The sequence below is a fragment of the Pleurodeles waltl genome, chromosome 5, assembly GCF_031143425.1.
Source record: "Pleurodeles waltl isolate 20211129_DDA chromosome 5, aPleWal1.hap1.20221129, whole genome shotgun sequence".
Lineage (NCBI taxonomy): Eukaryota > Metazoa > Chordata > Amphibia > Caudata > Salamandridae > Pleurodeles > Pleurodeles waltl.
This window is the reverse complement of record NC_090444.1, coordinates 1,153,003,926-1,153,027,134: the sequence shown is the minus strand read 5'-3', so window position 1 is coordinate 1,153,027,134 and position 23,209 is coordinate 1,153,003,926. Positions and strand designations below refer to the sequence as shown.

The window sequence follows — 23,209 nt, the reverse complement described above, 5'->3', positions numbered from 1 at the left end:
TTTCTTTTAAAACAAAAATGTTGCTGTAATTTGGCTAATATCTTGGTCTCCTTTAGGGGAAATCACAAACTGTGGGTACGTCTAGAATCCTTAGGATGTTGGACAAAAAGGACGCAAATTTGGTGTAGGTAGCTTATGTGGACAAAAAGTGATGGGGCCCTAAGCCCGAACTGCCCCAAAGAGCCAAAAAAAGGCTTGGCACAGAAGGGGAAAAGGCCTGGCAGCAAAGGGGTTAAGGGCCTCATTTACTAGAAAATAGCAGAGCTCGTGCCACAAGCAATTTTGCTGTGCTGCATCATTTTCAGAATGCAGGGATGCAATGTATTACAAAAATACAAGGCGCCATATTTACAAGGCAGCTTTAAAGCACAAAAAGGGCTTTTGTCACCTTTTAAATATGGAGAAAGGCACATCATCACTGGAGCTACTGAAAGTGATGCTTCGGTGTCACTGCAGGCTTGTTAATGAACCACTAAGTGTTTTGCACACTTCTGTCATTGGGCTATACTTGGGCTACATTTGGGTGATATTTGTGCTACATTAGGGCTCTGGTAGTCATCTTGGAAGCCTTATTTGTTCCCTAATTTCTTAATTTACTGCAGTACCTCAGTGGGAAATGTTTTCAGTTTTCCACTTTTATTTTATCAAGATGGATTTCAGACGTGTCACACTTTTGGCATAAATTCAGGATGTCAGCACTCTAGATGCACCTTAGAACACTGTAGTAAAGCCGCTGATCACCAGAGAGTTAACTAGCAGTCTGCTGCTGGTGTTGGAAGTGCATGTTTCAGTCTGCATGTCAGAATGTTTTAATGAAATATAAGAGAAAGATATTAGAGAAATCACTTAAAACGTGTCCTAATTTTAATTTCTACATCACTAACCATAATTTCTATGACAAAATAAACCCCTTCATTTTGTTCATTTCTATATTAAATGTTTTATGTTCTTCCAGTTTGATTTAATCAAGATGGCTTCAGGTGCGCCACACTTTTGTCATAAGTAAGAAGGTTAGTGATATAGTTGTTCTTCAGAACACTCTTTGAGGCTGAAGTAGAGCACTAGGGAATCAAAGGACATGCTCTTCTGCAGTGTTGCCAGAATGGGAAATTTCCCCCAGAAATAGGTGAGAATTTTCCAATTTGTGTGGGAAAAAACACCCCAGGTGGGCTGGAGAAAACTGGTCGATATTTGCCCCTTTCTGTGCAGAATTTGCCAGTGCCCACGGACACTTTAGCAAAATGAAAGCAGGCTGTGAGGCTCTGCTGACCCCAAGCTCTTAAATGAGGGTTTTTGTTGCATGCCTCATAGTGTGGGCGGGCCTCAGAGTTCTGGTTACTGGTGAGCCCTGCCCGTCCACCAGTCCACACCTGTGCTGAGCCCAAGTGTTTAGTAATAGTGAATGGACATAAACAGCAGTAAGATAACTGGTGATTATAACTTTCCATTAACTGCACTGCAAAAGCAACCTTCATTTTCAACAAGCCTTTCCTCCTTTTGTATCAATTATCGGTTGTGCATGATTAAGCCAGTTCTAGAGCACATTTTAAAGTGCTTTCTTGTTACATGTACTGTTAAAGCTATGCACTGATGAGAGGAAAAATATAGTTTTTTCACAATTTTGCACATTTTTCTACTCACTGGGACCTTAACGTATGGCTCATGCTCGTAAACTTCCTACCTGCTGGCAACTCTTCTTGTAACATGCAAATCCTGATTAGTGATGCGTTTAGATCGCTCAGTGGTTTACTTTATTTGTGAGAGAGACCCCTTACTCACTTGAAGTTAACATCCTTGTAATGCAGCACAGTGAGCTGTGAACTGACATGCAGCAGATGCATGCAGACTGAAACTAATAGCCTTAGACCTTTTTTTACTCAAGCTTTCATTACTCCAAGCTTGTTAAAAAGGGTTCCTTTAGGTAAAAATAAAGTCTAATTAGCACTGGCAGCCACTACATCATGTTTTGAATCCCCACTTTGTGTTTCCCCAGACTAAGTTCTCTTAACCAGTGCTTAATTTCACCTGGTTGCTGCCAGTGAGGCCCAAACGGCACACGTTTGTGATGACTGTCATTTATATTTCCTCATCAGATATTGACTGTGAGCAAGACAGATAAAAACACACAAACTAGAAAGAGAAAGGGAGAAAGCAGGGGCTGACAAGAAAGAAGTAAATGGACAGCAATGTCTAGAAGTAGATTACAGAGGCCTAAGGTAAATTCTAGAGTATTCAGCCTCAGTATTTAGGGTGCCAATTTTTAAAAGTACCTTTGAAGCAGACCTTTGAGCACCGGACCTCATTCTTTTAAAAATTAAGCACTGCTCTTAACATATAACATTCTCATTGCATTATGTAAAACCTCTTGCACATTGATTTGCACACTTGTATGATTCATTGTCTTTGTATAGTATGCTTGTGTGAAGTGAAGCACTCTGACACCCTACACTAGGATGAAAAGCATTCTAAAATAAATTGAATAAAAAATAAATTAGTAAGCCATATTTATACCGTTAATGTAATTACTCGTTCCAACATACATTTGACATTCTTACAGTACATGTATATATCCTATATATCGGAAAAGAATAAAGTCAAATCCTCCCTCCAAATCACAGTTTTGGTTAAGCACCTATGTAGTGACAACAAGCTGTCTGTTTACCTCCATTGCATAAATATTTAGCTGTTAGGCTCCACATAGTGCAGAACCGGGACGGGACACCAACAAAAGGAGGGCTGATGACCCATTAAGTGAAGCCATAGTTTTGGGCCCAGATGGAAGTGAAAATAAGAACCCCCCCTATAAGTTGCTGCTCTCAAATTGAAGCAGACACTGCATGGCTGATGCCGAATGTGTCCTGGTGTCGGCAGATTACACCAGGACAAATTCAGTGTATTTCACTGATGTTGGCCCTATCTCAGAGCTACCTCAACAGTAGCTGCCAGATCCTCCTCATTTTCTACACCAATTAAAGGAAACTATGCACAAGGATAGAGTGGAAACTGGTGCTAAAGAGGAAAGAAGTGACGTGAGGTATGCAAATGGAGGATTTCAGAAAAATATGGGGATAAAATGGCCCCCACAGCCCAACCCTCACTTCATCCAGATGGGCAAGCAAAACTGGTCATGATCCAGCATCCTGTTGCACATGTGATGTGGTGCTTTCATTTGCAATAAGAATATATGTGACCATCAATCTGTGCACTCTGCAGAGAGGCCAAGATTGCATGTGAATTTAGTCTAAACTCTTTAGTGACCCATGGCAAGCACTATGAGAAACCCATACCACTTTCAGCCTCTGGGCTCGCAATTGTGCCCATCATGAACACCCACCCAAAATCTAAACTTACCAGACTCCAAGTCATGGGACTCAGTTCTGAATATGTACTTAATGAAAATAAAACTACATAAACGTAACATCTGGAAGAAGGAAATGTTCATATGGATAAGGTTAAGCATGTGCAATGTCAACAGGGACTGCTTTTCTGCCATGGATTACCTTAGGGTTTAAATAGTTATTGTTAAGAAATTGATCTGTGCATTTGCCTTTAAAGTTAAGAACATGAATGTAGGTATCCTTTTCAAAGTCAGTTTTAGGATCCACACCAGGTAAATTCCATTGTTGTTGATGGTTATAAAGGAGCTGCACAGTCTCATGAGACTGCTTAGGTCAGTGGTTGTGTGACAGCAGTAGAGCCCAAATGGTGAAGTGGTATGGATTGTGATGGGACAAGGTTAATGATGACAGGGTCAGCAGTGTTGAGGGTGCATCCATTTTCAGGTGTTGGGGAGAAGTTGTTGCAGTATGTTTTGAGAAAGGGGCTCTTCTAGACACCAAGCAAACACATTTGCTTCATGCCAAGCATTAGTCTAGTTTTTCAGCAACACAAAGGCAACAACACATGCCCTGTCTAGCTTTTAGTGCCAGTGCTTGTGGTCATGATCAAGGACTTTGAAGTGGAGGGCAGGGAAGGGAATTGGTCAGAGAAAGTTAATGTCTCTTTTCTGGCTTTTTCAGACATTTTAACTTAAGAGGTGTGGGCCTCTGCTCTTACTGCAGTGACCCTTGTAGATCTCGAACAGGACACTGCTCCTAGTCTTTTAAGTATGTTCACATGGTCACTTCATACTTAAGCACACTAGCTACTTATCTGCCTCAACTTTTATGTTTATTTTTTTTCCCAAAGTGCCGTATATACCTTATAAAAGATACTTCTTTGTTTTAATATCTTCAGTTAGATATAATGCAAACCTTGTCAGACAAATCATACTGGTATTATTTTAACTCAAAGGTCATTTCATTATACATGTATCATTGTGTGGTGTTAATCTGTTCAATATTCATTTTTTGGAGCCACATTGTTGAAATAGCTTTGATGTTCCTGTTCTTAGATTTAATTGAAAGTTGATTATAATCTGCTTTTGTAGATTTATTTCATTCCTAAATGAGTGTTTTTAATAGACATTTGGTATGATTGCAGAAGTCCATTGGTGTCCATTGTATCTCCTCTAACTATATGTATATTGAATAAACTTTAGAATGATCCTTTATAAAGCTTTGGAAGCTATTTCTGCATAATTTGAGAGTTGCATTTTCTGGGCTGGTTTTCAGGCTAATACTGCTCTGCATTGGGCTGAATTTGGGCTTGTACTCGGACAGATTTGGGCTTTGAACAGGTCTCAAAATCTGGCAACACTGCTCATCTGTTGGAAGAACATGTTTTACAGAGAATGCCAGACTTCATTCTCATATGGCTGAGAAAGACAGCGTGAATTTACAGAAAATATGCTCTCATTTCAGCTTCTGGAGCACCTCCATAACCTCTATGAGAAAATCAGGAGAAAACAGTTTTCTCTCTAACATGATTCATGACATCCCAGCAGGGAAAGATCAAATCTGAACACACAATTCCTAAAAACAGTATGTTACCATCAACAAATGATTTAGATTGTAAATAAAGAACTGTCATCACCCTTTAGATGTTCTGCTTTTTGTGCAAAACTTGCAATTCACCACAATGCATTTCACAGGGGTGCTATCATATATATTTGACCCAAGGTGGCTGTCAGCACTTCCTGGTTGAAGTGCTGACAGCCAATCACATCTCACTATGAGATCTGTGCTTAGGCTTTGCCCAGATATACAAATTCATTTTTCCTTTAATATCTTGAAAGCTACTGGGTGAACTTACATCAAATAATAACAAGTGTGCTTTCAGGACCAGGAGCTACCTTTCGGCCAAGGTTGGTGTAATTCTGTCAAGTGGTTTGGGCTGTAGTCGTGTTCCAAATTCCCATGGGCATTAACATGGGCAAAGCACTTTTTTTGACCTCCTCCCTTTTTTCTCACACCCCCGCTCGATGGATCATCCCAAAACTTTCCATGCACAACATGACCCAACAAGACACTTTTGTGGGAAAACTTCATGAAGATTCATAAAACAGAGTCAAAGATATAGCCAAGTCAAAAAACGCTTTCCCTATGGGCAATAGCTCCTAACTTTGACTATTATATATATATCTATCCTGTGATTAGGCTAGGCCCCAGGATATGGGGTCCCAAGGGCCAAAATTGGCCAAGGAAGGGGTCACGCAGCCTACCTCCACATTCCCATATTTGGCTGGGCCCCCCAGGGAATGGGGTCCCCAGGGCCAGAATTGAACCAAAAGCGGGGCCACATGCTCCCACTCCCCTTCATTATAAAAGTATGTTCCCCCCAGGACCTGGCCCACTAAGGGGCTGAAAGCAAAGCAAACACAGGAAACCGTGCTCACTTTTTAAAGAAAATAGCTTCCGATGGATTCACAGAACTGCCACAAAGTTGTGGGATTTTTTTTTTTAAAACACCCCATTTTTCTAGGTCCCCACTTGACGGATCACCACAAAACTTGAATGACAGCAGCTGAACTGACCAAAGTATACGTTTTGAAAGTTTTGTCAAGTGGTGCCAAAGTTATAGGCAAAACAGAGATTGCTCCGTCTATGGAAACTAGGTCTTAACTATAACCCACTGGCAAACACCAGTAGGTAATATATATAGATAAAGATTTAAACTTGGGAACTACCCAGAGTTCTTTCCTCTGTATTGCATAGTTTGTGCATCTCTCTAACCCTGAAAGGGTGTTGTTTTTACCTATAGTGGGTGCTCCATTGTGTCTGGACAAAGCTAACCCTCTCTGAAGAAATATAATAACATCAAAATACGTGTCAGAGGATGCTTGTGCTCATTCCAGGTAGGCTTGGATGGTATTTTACCAGTCCAAAGCTGTAATACTGTGCCTGGAGTGGTGAAAGGTTTTTGCCATTTTACAACTCAGCTAGGGTGGCACTGGGCCAATCCTATGCTTAAAGATTTTGCTGCATAAATGGCAAAAGATTTTGTCACTTCCTCGCTTGGTGTGGATGGCACTGTGCCAGTCCTATGCTTAAACTTTTGCTAGGAAAACAGACATTTGAGGGAAACAAATGTAGAGTGTTGCAGGGTGCTCCTTACTGGAGCTACTCACCACCTAAACTTGGGAACTAACCAGAGTTTTCTTCTCTGTTTTGCATAATGTTTGCATCACTCTAACCCTGAAAGGGTGTTGTTTTGACTTATAATGGGTGCTCTCATGTTTCTGGACAAAGCTAAACCTCTCTGAAGAGAGGCATTGACATTGAAACACGAGTCAGAGGCTGCTTTTGCTTATTCCAGGTTGGCTTGGATTGTATTTTATTAGTCCAAAGCTGTAATATTGTGCCTAAAGTGGTGAAAGGTATTTGTCATTTTACAGCTCTGCAAGGAAGGCACTGGGCCTGTCCTATGCGTAAAGATTTTGCTGTATAAATGGAGAAAGACTTTGGATGAAATTTAAGAAAAGTTAGCGTTGGTTTTGCAGAATTTTTTCATCCAAAAGCAGTGATAACGCAGCACCATATTTAGATAGTGTCGCTAGAACAGTCTAGCGACAAATTTCAGGAGTTAGCGTAATTTTTTTAGGAGTGCCTCCTCACCTTGTGTCTTTTTACGAGAATGTTGTACAAGGAAGAAGTTACCTCCTAAAAACAGCTAGCGCCAAATCTACAAGCCGACGGAAAAGCAATGTACGCTTAGGATCAGGCTGAAAAACAATGCTAATTCTGATTAGCGTAAAACATTTAACGCCTGGTCAGACCAGGTGTTAAAATGAGGCCCAGCCACAACTAGATAAGGAAAACACACAGAAGTAACTCTGGGAAACAACTGGACAACATGGACCTGTTAGTGCTACAGCTTGGCACACAGAGAAGATGACGATACCAAGTGGCACCAGCACCACGGCAGCAACCACAACCACCACCACTGCAGCAACATAGACAGCACCTAAGGAGGGAGAGAATATTTCAACCACGTGCATCCATCCTTGGCCTCAGGGAGGAAGAGGTCATCAGACTGTATCATCGCAAGCAGGAGCCCATCATATGGCTGCTCCTCCACATTGCTCCTAACATCACAGCAAGAGTGGAAAGTCCTACAACCAAAGCACCCATGACCAAACTCCTGGCTGTCCTCCACATCATTTCAAACCACTGCAGCAAAAGTGGGTGGTATCTCATAACCATCCTTGTCTGCGTTCCTCCCCATGGCCCTGGACGCTGTCATCTGCCTCACACCCCACCACATCAGGTACACCAACACCCAGCAACTGCAGCAGGAGATCAAACAAGGCTTCTACCAAATTGCTGGATTCTCTCATGTGCTGGATGCAGTGGACTGCATACATATCCAACTTCTCCCTCCTGCTGCAATGGAACACCTCTTCATTAACAGGAAACAAATACACTCAATTAATGTCCAGACACTGTGGACCATCAATGGATATTCACTAACATCCTCACCAAATTTCCAGGCAGAGTCCATGATGCCTACATCTTCCAACAATCAATAATTAACCAACGTTTTCAGGATGGACAATATGGCAAAGGCCTATTCATAAGCAGCATCATAACACAGACAACACACTTGACATGTGGGATGAACAATACATACACCACACTATACACATGGACAACAGATATTTGTACAACAACACATATGCCACATGCTTCATTATACCGCATTCAATGCACATCACCCTCACATACGCCCACATGTACAAGTCCTTAGCACCACTTGACTGACACTTTTAATGATGCACTGGTGGAGCAATGTCCCCTCTGCATTCAAAAACTAAAGTCAAGCCACTACATGTGCCCACATGTTTATTACAAAATACGGATCCTTCACACATAACACTTAGCATGGAATAGCTCAGCTATGTGTATTGCATTGGCCATGCCACCGTCAAACAACTCCCATTTTGGCACTGCCCCACATTTACCATGCTGTAGACACCTGAGGCAGCACCGACAATTAATGCCACACAGAAATACCTGATATTCTCATAGTGTTCATCTTTCCCATTTGTGGTGCATAGTTCAGTACACATTGAAATAGGGCATCGTCATCATTGATAGGTCATGCGTAGGAATGGACACCTCACAGCACACCAACCATCATACCCATAAACCCCACATCTCCCTACCATGATACAAGGGTGCCTACAGTGGAAAGTGGCAGATGAACCACTGGTATAGGCCAGAAACACACAGGGGCTGATTTATGGAAAGTGGTGCTGCACCCAGGGCAGCACCACTTTCCTTGTGCCCCTTAGCACCCCTCTATCGCCACCATGTGTGCGCCGTATTCAAAAATCGGTGCACCACGGCGCAGGGTAGGGGGCAATAGCATAATTGTTTTTACGCTATTGATGTACTCTGCAGAAGTAGTGCCAACATTTTGAGTACATAGGGCCCCATTGTATTCATTGGCATGCCTCCTTTTAATGCCTGCTCTGAGCAGGCGTTAAAAGTGCTGAGAAAAATGGTGGAAGGAAATCTCTTAGATTTCCTTGCACCATTTTTTAGACCCCCTAATGGGGGAACGCCCCCTTTGCATACATTATGACTGGTCCAGGCATAATGTAGCACAAGGGGGTTACAAAGTGGAGCAATGCATGCATTGTGCCACTTTGTAAATATGGCGTGGCGTTTTTGGCCATCTAACTCCACATTAGCATAAAACAATGACCCTAATGTGTCATTAGGATGGCGCTAGGGGCTCCTAAATCAGACCCATAATATTAAGATATTAAGGAGACATGGGATTGTGCAGGGCTGGAGTGGTGATGCCGGCAATGCAGAAAAGCACCTCATGTCCTGTCCTGTCCCACAGATGTCTGCAAACTTGTTGCATACATCACAACACATCCTATATAACTGTGCCAAACTGTGTATATGAACCACATGCACATATGCATGCTAGCCAGCAATTGGCAATAGCAACACTTTGTGCAAGGGAGGTATTTCAAGGCCAAGGGGTGGGATTTATAGGCAACACACAGCGCAACACCTGTCTCTTGGCACACAACACACAAAATAGGTACAAATTAAGCCAAAATCAATCTTCTGCAGGTCTAAAGTAATGGGACTAGGGGAGAAATACAGACACCACTACATATATTCTGCATGGGTGAACTGTCAGACCAGAAAATAACCAACAATCACCAGTTGCCTGAGGCACAACCTACGACTGGAAAGGGCACCACCACACACCAACACAACCATACATTCAAACAGGAACATACACAATACCAGTTGCAGATCTGAATCACCACTCTACTGAAAACAAAACTGTTTCATGGCATACAGAAAAAAACAAATATGCATGTCTGACACTTTTTCTCACATTCCATTGCAGCAGACAAAGGTTACGGCATCCAGCTATGGGTCCTGACCCTGTATGGAAACCAGTAACTGATTCTGAGCAGGCTCTGTGGTGAAGAGGACTTTTGGAATGCTGAAATTGCAGTTCAGGTTCCTAGGTCTAACACGAGGAAGCCTATTATATTCACCACCCTGTGTGTGCAAAATAATACTTGTCTGTGCAATTTGCACAACATTTGTGTCCGCACCAATGTCCCCTGGGATGAACAGGTAGATGTCCCCAGTGAGGAGGAGGAAGACAATGATGCACAACAGGAGGATGGGTGACACCGAAACTGTATTGCTGGAGCACGCAGACAAGACCATATTGTGCACAACCTTTTCACTAAGAGACTGTACGCCAAGCATTATAAAACAAAAATGTGTAAATAAATCACTTTAACTGTGATTTCTCATGGAGTACTTCTTTTCGCCATCACATACCTATTTAACTCACCCATATCTCGGATAGCATGACTAGACCACAAAAGATATAAATAATTTAGGAATATAGTCAGGAAAAAAACAGATACAAACAATGCACTACAACATGCAGGTGTGGGTGAAATGTAGTCATAGTCTGTAACGCTAACAAATGACATTGTCACATACATATCACACAAGTGTGTTGGGTTGACATATGCCTGCAATACAGGAAATACGCATGAAGACTGCTGTACCTATGTCTGGCCTAGGTAGAAAAAGAGTAGTATTACCTGCATCACTAGCTTTGTGTCTGCTATGTAACAAACAAAGTCTGGATGGCACTAACATATGTGACAACTGAAAACATACTCCTCAATGGCACTCATATGTTTGACCAAGAGATAGTGAAATAAAGAGACAGGAACACCTAAATGTCTATGTCTGTCACCCTCAATCCAGTTTGGAATGTGTATGCAAGTCAAGCAATGTCTAAATAAGTCACGAACCCTTGCCAAATTGTACCTGTGATGAAGGGCACAGATATGTTGCATGTCACATCTTCTCTACTGGTACCTGTCATGAGAAATCACACCATCTAAGTACACTCATGGTGGATGTGATAAAGGTTGTAGAACGCAGATGTGTGTGAGTGCCCACCTCAAATTATGTGGAAGGACAGCTGAGAGGCTTCCTTAATTTACTTTGAGATCTAATATGTGGAGGTCACTTGGACACTACACAAGTGCTGTGGCTGCTGTTCAGTGATGTATGGGTTCAGTCATGCGATCTTGCAAAGCCAGGGAAAGCGAGGGCAAATATTGCATAGCCTGTAGAAGAAGCTATGTCCATCTACAAAGCTCACAAGTCTGGCTTAGTATGCTGTGCATGAATGAAGGGACAATGTTAATGATAAAAATGGGGATTAAGGGTAATCTGCAGAAAGTATGCCAGCAATGTTGAACTAGAAGCATACCTGATAAAATATGCCCTCAATGTGTGTGAAGGAACACACATAAGGCTGAATTTAGGAAAGGCGGCACTGCATCCAATACAGCACCTCTTTTCTTGTGCCCCTGCGCCCCCCCTAAGGCCAACATGTGTGCGCCATATTTAAGATACAGCACTCCACGGCAGTATTAGGAACAATAGCGTCAACATTTTTGGCACTATTGTAGCGCTTTGCTCCACTAGCGTCAAAAATTCTGTTGCTAGTGGGGCAAAGTGCAAGGAGGCCCACAGATTCTAATGGGTGTGTCCTTTTAACACCTGCTTTCAGCAGGCATTAAAAATCATGCCAAAAATGGTGCAATGAAATCTTGTAGATTTCATTGTGCCATTTTTGTGGGCCTCCTTTCGCCGGAACACTCCCTTTGCATACATACATGCATAAACTGGAGCAAAGGGTCATAAAGTGGTGCAATGCATGTATTGTGCCACTTTGTAGATATGGTGTGGCGTTTTTGGTAATATCGCCACATTAGCGTCAGAAGCATTACCTAATGTGGCGTTAAATAGCGCAAGGCCATCCTTACATTTGGGCCATAGACTAATACTCACTGTACAACGCAACAATGTTTACATCTAACACCACACACATATTCACAGAGATTGTGTAGGTCTGTACATACTCCAGTCACATTGGTAACAACTACAATTATGTGCTTGGCCAGCACAAACAAAGGTGACAGAAGCAAGTGACAACTGACAGAATGTGTACCCTGGGTCTACAGATATGACCCAGTTCCATAAGCTATCATTTAACTAATCAAGCATCATAGGAATAATGTCATCTATGTATGCAAAGTCATGTAAACCCTAGCAAATGATAAGACATGTCCAACACAAACAAGCTATAAGTCTCTAGTAAATAACATGGCAAGCCTGACATCAACAACCTCAAAGACAGCAACCATAGTTGGCTAGAGGACCACAATTGTGCAGGAGTTTGTCTGCAGGTGACTGTGATTTGCAGTGCTGATGATTGATCTTGAGGATGGCAACTTCCCCTGAATACCTAGAGGAGGCTACATTGACTCTTGACACTGCCTGCTGCCTGGGGACAGTGAACTGTGCTGAGGTGACCACAGTCAACTTGGGTCAATACATGCAACAATGGGCCTACAAAGTGCCACTAGAGCACTGATGACTAAGCTGCCATCACTGCCGGAGAGCTGCCTTGCCATACAGATTGCATGCAAAAAGGGATATCGGGCAAAAAAATGGAGAGTCTTGTACAATCCAAGCGTATGTGCTAATCATATAATGCCTCAATTTTAGCACACATGGACCACCTAGGTGGACCAAGCTATGTGTGGTCTATTTGTGTACGGACAAAAGTAAACAATTTACATATGAAAATGTGTGTTTATAAAATATTTACTTACAAACTTATAGGCACAGTACATATGTATCTAAATAGGGAAACATAGTAAACACAGATATGAGTACACAGCTTTGCTACAACGATCTACATATATCCATGCTGGAATTGAGAATTGGAGTTGGCATATCCCTAATCACACAGTATACTATGCGATATTTATCACACATGATAAATATGTTTTCACACACAAAGATGTCACATACATAACAATTAAGACACAAGTTAGCACACCATCTTCATGAGTAAGCATGCAAGGGGAATTATATGTTACATGTGTTGCATTGCATCATGAAGTCTGGCCATTAGAACACACCACAGTGTGACATACAATTATAGTTACATTGTTATGGGTTACCGGATCATAACCCAGCATTAGTCAACAGCATCCTTAGGTACACATTTGTCAAGGGTATCATATGCATGAACATGTTTCGTACACAGCCCACCTATCTTATGCTGTGTTGTGAAACGAACAGTGGGAATTCTGACATAACAATGTGTTAGACCTACAATATTAGTTCCATCACCTATGTACACTCACAGTACACACACTGGACACATGTGGAAACTTGTATGTGGAAAAAATCTTCATACACATGCACATTTGCAAACGGTGTCTGGCCTTCCATGTATCACACACACCTACAAACTTACAGTCTTGCAGTCTGTGCTTGGGAGAGGTTGTGTGGTGCTTGTGCTGGTGTGAGGAGTGGTGGATTTGGAGACTTTTGTGCTGTGTGCTGTCTGTGTCTTGTTCATTTAGTAATTGTTCTCTTTGTATTAGTAATATTTGTGCTGTTATTTTGTCAGTATTGTGGGGTGTTTGTCTTAGGGGTAGATAAGTTTGTTGGGGTAGTTGGGTTAGTTGGGGAATACCATATTCATTTTTGGGGCTATTTAGTTTGCAGTGGAGGGATACTGCAACATGTCAGGGAAGGCAACGCAGACAACTAAGGATGAACTTGGAGGCTTCACCTGGTTGGTCTGCCACCACATCCCTAACATGGTGGCCGTGGGTGGCCGTGTGATAATGGGCTACGTGATGGAGGCACAGAAGCTGTGCTAGGTCAAGGTGCTGTACCAGCTGGCACGCATCTTCTCTGTGCAGCACACTGACCACCAGTTGAAGCACCAATGGGCAGACCTCATCTCCCGTGAACGGGATCTCCTGGACCATCTGGGGATTCAGGTTGGTGGAACTGTTAGTAAGTACCCCTTAAATGTTGCTACATCCTTATTTGCCTTAGTATGACAGTAGGACATAAGGATTACTTCAGCAAGTCATGAGAAAGGTGAGGGCAGCAAGTTCTGTGTCTCAGCAAACCTACATTCGTGAGAGGTTCACTGGGTACTGACAATTATCACATTCCTCTACTTGTACCTTGTGTATCGCATATACATTTTGAAGTGCAGAAATCTAAACACACATGTGTAATGATGCAAGGGTTCATGGTTTCCAGACACACTATCTATGTCCATCATGGGCTTGACACTGTGGAAATTTGCAATGTAATGTTTAAGTGATGACAAGCATGATGTTGGAGTATAGGTAGTCATGGATGTGCATGTTCCTTGAGCCATGAATGTGCAGAGTGGCACAACAAGGGCCCAAATGTAAGAAGGGCTTAGCGGCTCCTACTGCAACATTAGTGTCACATACTTAAAGGTAATGTGGCTGATAGAGGCATGTATTGCTGCACCACAAGTCAAAAGTTTCGCAATACGAGCATTGTGGCACTTTTAAACCCTGGTGCCCCATAATGCCTGCATCAGCCATGATGTTTGCAAGGGGTGTGTTCTGGTGGTAGGAGGCACACAAAAATCTAACAGTCAAATCTACTAGATTCTACTGCACCTTTTTTGGAGTTAAATTGAAGGTGTGCCTAAGGCAGGTTGGTAAAATGACACGCCCATTGTTTTCAATGTGCCTACATTCACTTAGCAGGTTTGGCCCCTTCATGTATGGTGTAAAGCATGCAAAATGCCACAATAATGCCATCGTTTACAATGGTAGTGTCCTCACATGCGCCATGGTGCGCTGTATGTCACATACATCACACACATGGTGGAGTTAGGTGTGATAGGGAGCCGCAGAAAAAGTGGAGCATCTGAGTTGATGCTCCATTTACACATAGATTTTCAACAAAGTCCTAACCTTCAGACAATTTAAAGTGTCCTGTCCCCAAGAAATTGTTACGTATGTATTTGAGACATTTAAGTATGGGTGAATCCTTTATCAGTAAGTGTTTTTGTAGGCGAATTGATATGTAAAATATGCCAGTTGGTCATTCCTAAACATAAGTTACCTAAGTCAATCAGCTAAACAAGTGGAATGTGTATAAGTTGTCCATGCTTTTCTTTGTTCAGTATTCACAACGCTATGTTTTTCTGTCATGTCTTGCATGAGAATGGTTGGTGCCGTGCACAAAGGGACACCTTCATGCATAACAACAGCTACAAGTGGTCTCATTGTCACACTAGGGGCCCAATGTAACAAGCCTGTGGTGCAACATTAGCATCATACCAATTGGTGCCAATTTGGATTCAAGCTGCTCATTCCCCTTGTTCTGCATTGACAAAGTCACGCAAAGCATGCATAGATCCACTTTGCATATCCTCCCACCACATTACGCCTATGCTAGATATGATGCATGGAAGGACATATCCCTTACGCAGGGAGGGAAGAACTAATGGGGCTAACAATCCATAAAGGTTGCACTGTGCTTTCTAATAACCTCATGTGTGAGGCCTGCTGAAGGCAGATGTCAAAGTGACGCAAGCATTGTAAGCAATGGACTTCCCCGTGCTTTGTTGCACTAATGCCATCATTTATGGTGCCAATGCAGTAAAGTACCACCATAGTGACAAAACTAATTAGACTACTGGGGGTATGTCCACCATGGTGACCAGTAATGTAAATAACATGCTTCCATGGTGTTGGTGGCTGGGACAAGGGGTCTGCAAGGAAAATGGTGGTGTGGGATCAATGCACCAAATGCATTGAAAGTTTGCCCTATGTGTGATGTGCAATGCAACACAAAATAAACAACTACAACCAGTAGAAATACAAACTTGTCATATGCCCACTTGTCACTCCCACACCACTCTGGGTCCCTCTTGCCAGTCCAAATGCACACCTGCATGAAGGAACACATCCTGCTAAATATACCAACAGGAATGCTGTCTGCTACTTATAATGTTTGAAAATGACTGCAACACACATTGAAAGTAGTCCACAATAGAATTACAACAATGTCAGTACTTAGTACAATAATAACAATGTCACTCCTGATGTGGGGTCCCAGCATGATACAGCCATACATCAACACACATCAACAAACCTCAAAATGTGTCAGGGCCGCCTCCCACAACATGTGTGTTGTCAGAGTGATAGAAGTGGGTGGGCTTTTCACATGCATCCCCTAGCCACTTTTAGTCATGTGTTCAGTGTCCTGCACTATTGGGCTGCCATCAACGAGGAGCCTGCTTCTGCTCACACTTCGCACCTCGCACAGCAAGGCAAGGAAAGAAACAGCCGCGGACATTTCAAGCTAAGGGGAGCTAACGGGAGGCTGTTCCCCGCTCCCAGGAGGACAAAGTCGGACAAAGCCGGTCAAGCGAAAACCATCGTGTCGGCGCAAGCTACGAGGAGCTCCTGGAAATAGTGAAAGTAACACTCCCGCTCTAGGGAGCGCACAGAACAGCAGCAGTGGGTGAAAAACGTGAGAAATGAGTGTGACAAAGCAAAGCCCGCGCCCATTGCCCCGTTCCCGCTTCTCCCCATGCTCCCGTCTAGCCCAAGGGGACTGTATAACACAGCGGTAGTGCGGGAGGAAAGGAGAAGGCAGAAGTCTGCAGTTGCAGTACCAGCAGAATTACCAGCAAAAATATAGCAGCACTAGTGGTACCGGCTCTATTTAAATAAAAAGGAATAAAAGACAGGAAACCGTTGTGGGAAGGCGGGTCCCCCCTTCTTTCTCTTTCTTTTCAGGGAGCATAAAGCGGCTGTAGTGGGAGCGGTTGAGCAAAGACATCAAGAGTCACTGCAAGAAAAGTCATAGGAAAGCCGCTTGTCCCCCACGTCACTCTTCCCCACTCCTGAGCCAGGATAACTTGGAAGCTTAGCGGAGCTTTTGGCGGTAAGGAAGACCATGTGAGAGTGGATTGTGAAAAAAGAAAGAAACCCCCAACAAACTCCTAAGGAAAGTGCCTGAACACTTAGGAAACTTCTAGGAGCTAGCTGCACAGAGGAATCAGGCACAGAGGAACAAGGCTAGCAGGCGATGAAGAACTGCTGGTCTGGCTGAGAGCTGGTTGAGTTGTAAACTGAAGGGAAGCCTGTCACCGGACACTAAGGTACAGTGATCTGCTGCTGACCTTATACTTACCATCTCTTTCCTCTGGTCTGGTTTTGACTCACCTTGACCTGCTCCGCTGCACCCTATTTTGTTGATCCTTAGCTTGTCTGCAATTGCGATTATAGGGTTACTTAAGGTCGGTGAACTGTAGACTACTCGTGGATCAAGTACCTCTAACTGAGTGTGTGCCCGCATTTTAGAGTGAAATAGAAAGGCATAGCAGGAAATTGCAGCCAGAATCATACCAGAAACATACTGGGTCCCGGTGGAGCATCAAACAACACTCTTGACCGGAAATTGGTTTGCTGGGAGAGTGGATCCAGGACAAAAGCTGATTATAGTATGAAGGGAGTAAAAAATCAGGAATAAATAAAAAATTACTTTTAAACGCACAAGAAGGAGTAGGACATTCCTTAGCAGGGCCTGCAAAAAAATAAAAAAAAGCAAACCCTCTTAGGAATAAGGGGGTGCAAAATCTAAATGTAAAAAGTTTGAACTCTATCCTCTCATTTCTTCTAAAAGACTCCTGTGAAAGTACAACTGTCAAGGCAGGAAACACATCCACTGTCAACAATAATATCCCTTAAGGTTCCTACCAGGGTTCTGCCCAGGGTAATGACTTGAATACCTTGACGGATGATGGCACTACTGTCAGGGAGGGATCAGCTGTTTGTACCACCTCCACCCCTCCAGAGTAAATTCAACCAAGCCAAAATCATGAAATTTACCCTTCCATATATTGATCTGGATGATGTGCCCGGTCACAGAATTGTCCCTCCATCCCCCCCAACAACACCCGTAATAGCTCAATCTAATATCAATTCCCCTATGCTAAAACTCTGTAGCAGTACGCCTTCCGACCACTTTCTTTCTGATTTAAGATGTTCAGAAACTTCGAACTTGGTGTGTCCACCAGAACAACACATAGGGGGTTATTCTAACTTTGGAGGAGGTGTTCATCCGTCCCAAAAGTGACAGAAAAGTGACGGATTTACCACCAGCCGTATTACGAGTCCATTATAGCCTATGGAACTCGTAATACGGCTGGTGGTATATCCGTCACTTTACCGTCACTTTTGGGACAGATTAACACTCCTCCAAAGTTAGAATAACCCCCATAGTTCTTTCTGAATCTTTTGATTGCCTCAAAAGAATCCTATAGTCTATTTTGGAACTGCTTGAAAAATCCATAATACATTCTGATCATACTCAAGATATTCTGGTTTTCATTTTAAAAGTCTTATTAGTAAATCAAAATGTGCACCACTCCCCTGACGAGTCAGCAAAGAGAATCAAAAAGGAGGTATGGAAAGGCTTGGGTCTAAATATAAATGGTACCCGTTTGCAGTTTCCAATTGCTGAAGACTTGACGTCCATAGATGATAAGTTCTCCCACTCCAATAAAGGAACCCAAGCAGGAAAACCACACTTGGATGAAGTAGTCTCCTCACTAGCGAATTTGGCCCCCGAAGAGAATGAGATTAATTCTCTGAACAACCTCTTCTCTAGTACGAATTCAGCACACAATATATCTCCATCAGCCATGATGTTCAGAAAAAGGAACCCCCCCCTAAATCCTTGTACAGCTCCATTTCCAATCTTTCTTCCTAAAGATCATACATCTCTAAGGTTGACGGAACAAAATGAAATCGAAATGGAAAAGGCTAGTAAAGCAATTAAAACAAGAGGGTAAAAGACTGGGGAAAAAAAGAACCGGCAACTTTCCAAAAAGAAAGCAAGGAAGGTTAAGTTTGAGGAAAGGGAACAGGTGGAACCTACGGTCGTGTTGGAACAGGTCCCCTCACTCGAGAACTTTCACAACAGGACTGAGGAGGCGACTCTGGTTGTACTGCCGCGAGATCATGGAAAGACAGATCTTTCCATGAGACCTAGCGCTATATCTGATTACATCAACGTAATTCCACCTGAGACTGCCCCATTAAGAGATTTGGACATTTGCCTTAGATCAATTTCTCAGAAAACGGGGGAAAAATTCAAAGGGGATAATGCCTTTGTTAGGCTTACGGAGTTACCGGACTGCTTGGAATTCTTGTCCATATTTGACTCAAATATATGCCTAAACTGTTCCTTTCTACTGTCATGCTTTTTGGAAATAGAAGAACTCAATCTAATTGAGAGCACTGATACTGTGAGGGTCTTTCTTGACCATAGTATAGGGGGCGTTAGGCAAAGGTATGGTTTTCCTCTAAAACTATTCTGAAACTAATTCTGGTTAACTGTGCCCAACTCCAATGCAGGGGTATAGATGTTATCCCCGTTCAGAAGAAGTCAACGTACCCTGGTGGGCAGTATATTACTCATGGTTCAGACTCCACAAATACTATCGTGAACTGGGGGGGAACGCTCTTTCACCTCAACTGAAGTTGTACAAGTGTCCCTATTTTAGGGTACAAGAGTGGTGAATGTCTCGGAAGGTTCCATATATCAGGGCCCCAGTCCTAATCAGGAAAACTGGAATTGGTTAGCGGGGGCCCTGAATAGATCTCAGTTGAAGGGTAAGCTGTTAAAATCAAGTTACTAACACTGATTTCTCATTGGTCTCTTGGAATGCTACAGGGCTAGGGAAAGATCAAGGTAAATTAAATGTACTGTGTTCAATGAAGATCGACCTGATTTGCATTCAAGAGACCTGGTGCTTAAATGACTTTTCACGTCCGGGTTACACGGTACTAAGTAAAAAAGCACTCCCCTCAAAAAAAGGGCATGCTAAGGGGGGTATAGCCATGCTTGTAAGTAACAGATATAACTGGGAATTTGATAGCCTCCCCGAGACTACAAACTTTTTTCAAATAGTGCGAGTACATGTTAGGGGGGAGAAGGGTGGGAAATTTCCCTGATTATTGTAAATGCATATATCCCCCCGAAGAGGAATTTGACAATACTTTGCAACAATTGCTCAAACAAGTCTGTGCTATACGAAATTCTGCCAACTTAATCATAATGGGGGATTAAACTACAACTACATTAAATTGTAAAATGTCTAACTCTTTGCTCCAAATTTTTTGCGATTCAGACAGGGGAAAAGCGCTGAATATTCCACCCTTTCTATACCCTCCTAGAATTAGGACCTTTTTTTTTAAAGGTTTGAGGTCTTGTAGCAGTATAATTTTGAAGGGGTGCTTCTGTTCGGATTCACCCGCAGCTTTCACACATAAGTCCTTTAAGAATAACTCCATTTTAGATTATATCTGTACCTCATACAACATCGCTCAACACGTCGAGGATATGGAAGTAAAAGATTCCCCTTACAGTGACCACATGTTTTGTAAAACTTACCTTAAAATTTCAGTTAAGGGCCATAGATTCATGGTCTATAAAAGGTACAAATCCCAGAATTAACCTAAAAAATAGGAGAATGTTTTGATCAACAGCTAAAAGAATATTGATCAAGCCATTATTGAAAAACAATGTGGGGAATATGGAGGTTTGGGGGAAAGACGCTCCAACACATTTTCCTAACTTCATGAGTTCCATTATTACGCATAAGCAGTTGAAAAGTAGTATAACTGGAATTAAAAAAGAAAAGCTCAGTCATCTATCATGAATCTGAATAGAGAAATAAATAAGTTAGTAAGGCGACAGTTGGAGCATAAGACTAAGGAAATGAATAGGAAATTATAAATACTTAAGAGAAAAAGAACACAGCTGAAACTGGCGATCCGAAGAAAAGATGAGGATGATAGGTGGATCACATTGAGGGAAGCAGCCGTAAAGAGAAATCCCAGTAAATTCTGGGCCATCATCTCAGAGGGGGGCGGAAACTGTAAAACCCCATTCCCCCACGCCGATACAGAGCATGACTGGAAGATGTATATCCAAGTGCTATACTCTGAAAACCGGTGTGCCGACCCTGGGAGAGAGGTGATAGTATTAAATGGAGGGGGAGTAATGGACAATACGGGTGCTCCTACTGTGGCTGACTTTGAAGAGATTATAATTTCAATGAGCTCATCGGGCGCCATGAGCCCTGTCGAGGTTCCGATGACTCTAATGAAAAGGGAGATTTTGCTTTGGGCAAAATTTCTTGATCCAGTATTTGGCGCCTGTTAGCCCCTGGCAATATCCCGAATCATGGACGGGTAGTATAATACTTCCCCTACATAAAAAGGGAGATAGAACAGTACCATCAAATTACAGACAAATTACCTTATTAGACGCAATAGGAAAGATATTTGCGAAAAGCATCTTACTGCAATTAAATGATTGGGTTGAAGAAAATGGTATTCTCCATTGGAACAGGCAGGCTCCAGAAAGGCCCATCATTCTTTAGATAATGTTCACATTTTGCAAACTATAATTGACAAATATGTCCAGACCAGGGGAGGAACACTGTATACCACATTTATTGACTATTCCATAGCATTTGATAAAGTGGATAGGAAAATCCTGTGGAAGAAACTTCAAGAATTAGGGGTCCCGCCTGCGATTGGTGATTGCCCTGCACTATTCGACCTGGTGTAAAATCCTTTTGGGCGGAGAGCAGGGATTGTCTTCAAAATCTGCAACTAAAAATAGCCTGAAACAGGCCTGTTTATTGGCCCCACTGCTTTTCTCCCTTCATATTCATGACCTCCCTAAAAATCTTAGGAGTACTTGTGGCTAAGCCCCCGTGGTGGGTTGTCAGCCAATCGCATGCTTATTATATGCGGATGACATAGTCATGTTTGATCTCACCCCAAAAGGCCTAAGTCAATGCCTGGCCACTTTAAATCTTCACTCGGAGAAGCACTACTCAAGAATCAATACATCAAAGTGTCAGGTTGTATGCTTCTCAAGGAGAAAAACTAGAAGGAAAATCTATACCCCCTGGGTTCTGGGTCAGCATAAGTTGGAACAGATTGAAACTTATCAGTTTTTGGGCAAGATCTTTTATGCCTCAATAAATGAGCATGACCATATTCGCAACAATATTAATAAGGCTATCTCACACGCCCAAGGTTTGACGGCTTTTTATAAAGCAAATGGTAAACGTCACTTTCTGCACTTATTGTCTGCCTATCAGGTTAAGATACCAGCTACGTTCTTATATGCAATAGAATGCATAGATATAAACAAATGGGAGTTCCTCGACAAGATGGAAGACCGTATCCTAAGACGCATGACTTCTAATCACTCAGCCTCAGGGGCAGCGCTAAGACTCGAATTAGGCATCAAGAGTACCTTTATGCAAGGCCTTGCGGCCGTGATAAGAAGGGCACATCGCCTCATCCATAGCGAGGAATCCACGCTGAGAAACCTGGCCTTCATGGACATTTTTAACAAATTTAACAATTTGAGAGAAAAATCTGTTTTTTTCAGAAATTACATATATGCTATTCGGCTCTTAGAGCTGGACTCAGACCTCACTCATTTAATACCTTCTATGACTTAAAAAAAAAACTTGTCAGAAGTGACATGGTCCAAAGGTGTTTTAATGGACCTTGAAGCATGTCGCCACAGAAGAGGTCTCAAGAAGTTAATCAATTCTGTTTCTTTGAAAATGGTGCAACCATACCTTTCCTGGAATCTACCACATGGTGTGAGGTGATTTTGTATCTTGATCGGACTAGATATAATACCGTTGAGGGATTCACTTCCAAGTGGGATGGTTCTACTAACTGCTGTGACTTGTGCCAAGGTGGGGTACAGAACATCAAACATGTTTTATTTGTCTGTCCCGCTTTACCAGCTCAAAGGAAAATCTGGTTGAAACCCCTCTTTCTGTGGCTAAATATTAGATCATTTAGAGAGCCCTTAGACTTATGTTATACGCCCCTAATGAAAGATTCTGTTATAGGATTTGTAATTTTTTTCAAAATTTTCTGCAGATATTTTCATCCTTTGTGTTCTAAAAGTGTATTTTTTTATTATGTATTTATATTGTTTTGTTTTCCATTTCTTAGAAAGCATATCATTTTATTGTGTATTTATATGGCTCTGTATCACTATACATGTGGACCTCTTTGGAGTTCCAAATCATGATAATAAAAACTTGAACTTGAACTTGGGTAGACCATGATGATACGGCCACCCATCACCACCATGTTTGACAGGTATTGGCACACCAGCCATATGAACCCTCGGAATTCATCACCTCTCATCCAATGCGCCCTTCCCTTCCCCAACATCTTGCAGTTTCCCTCCACTGCCTAATAATTACCCCAACAATAATAAAACTATGCCCCACCAAACCCCAAGTACCCCAACAAACTAAACTACTCCAAGACGGAAACCCAACAATACTTATACAATAACAGGACAACAACGTACAAAAAATT

General features: G+C 42.4%; 1 long non-coding RNA gene across 1 annotated transcript in view; it reads right to left on the bottom strand.

Moving 5' to 3' along the window:
• The window catches only part of LOC138297365 (uncharacterized), a 210,506-nt gene that overhangs the window by 13,346 nt on the left and 173,951 nt on the right, over positions 1-23,209 (bottom strand). The window lies entirely within an intron of this gene.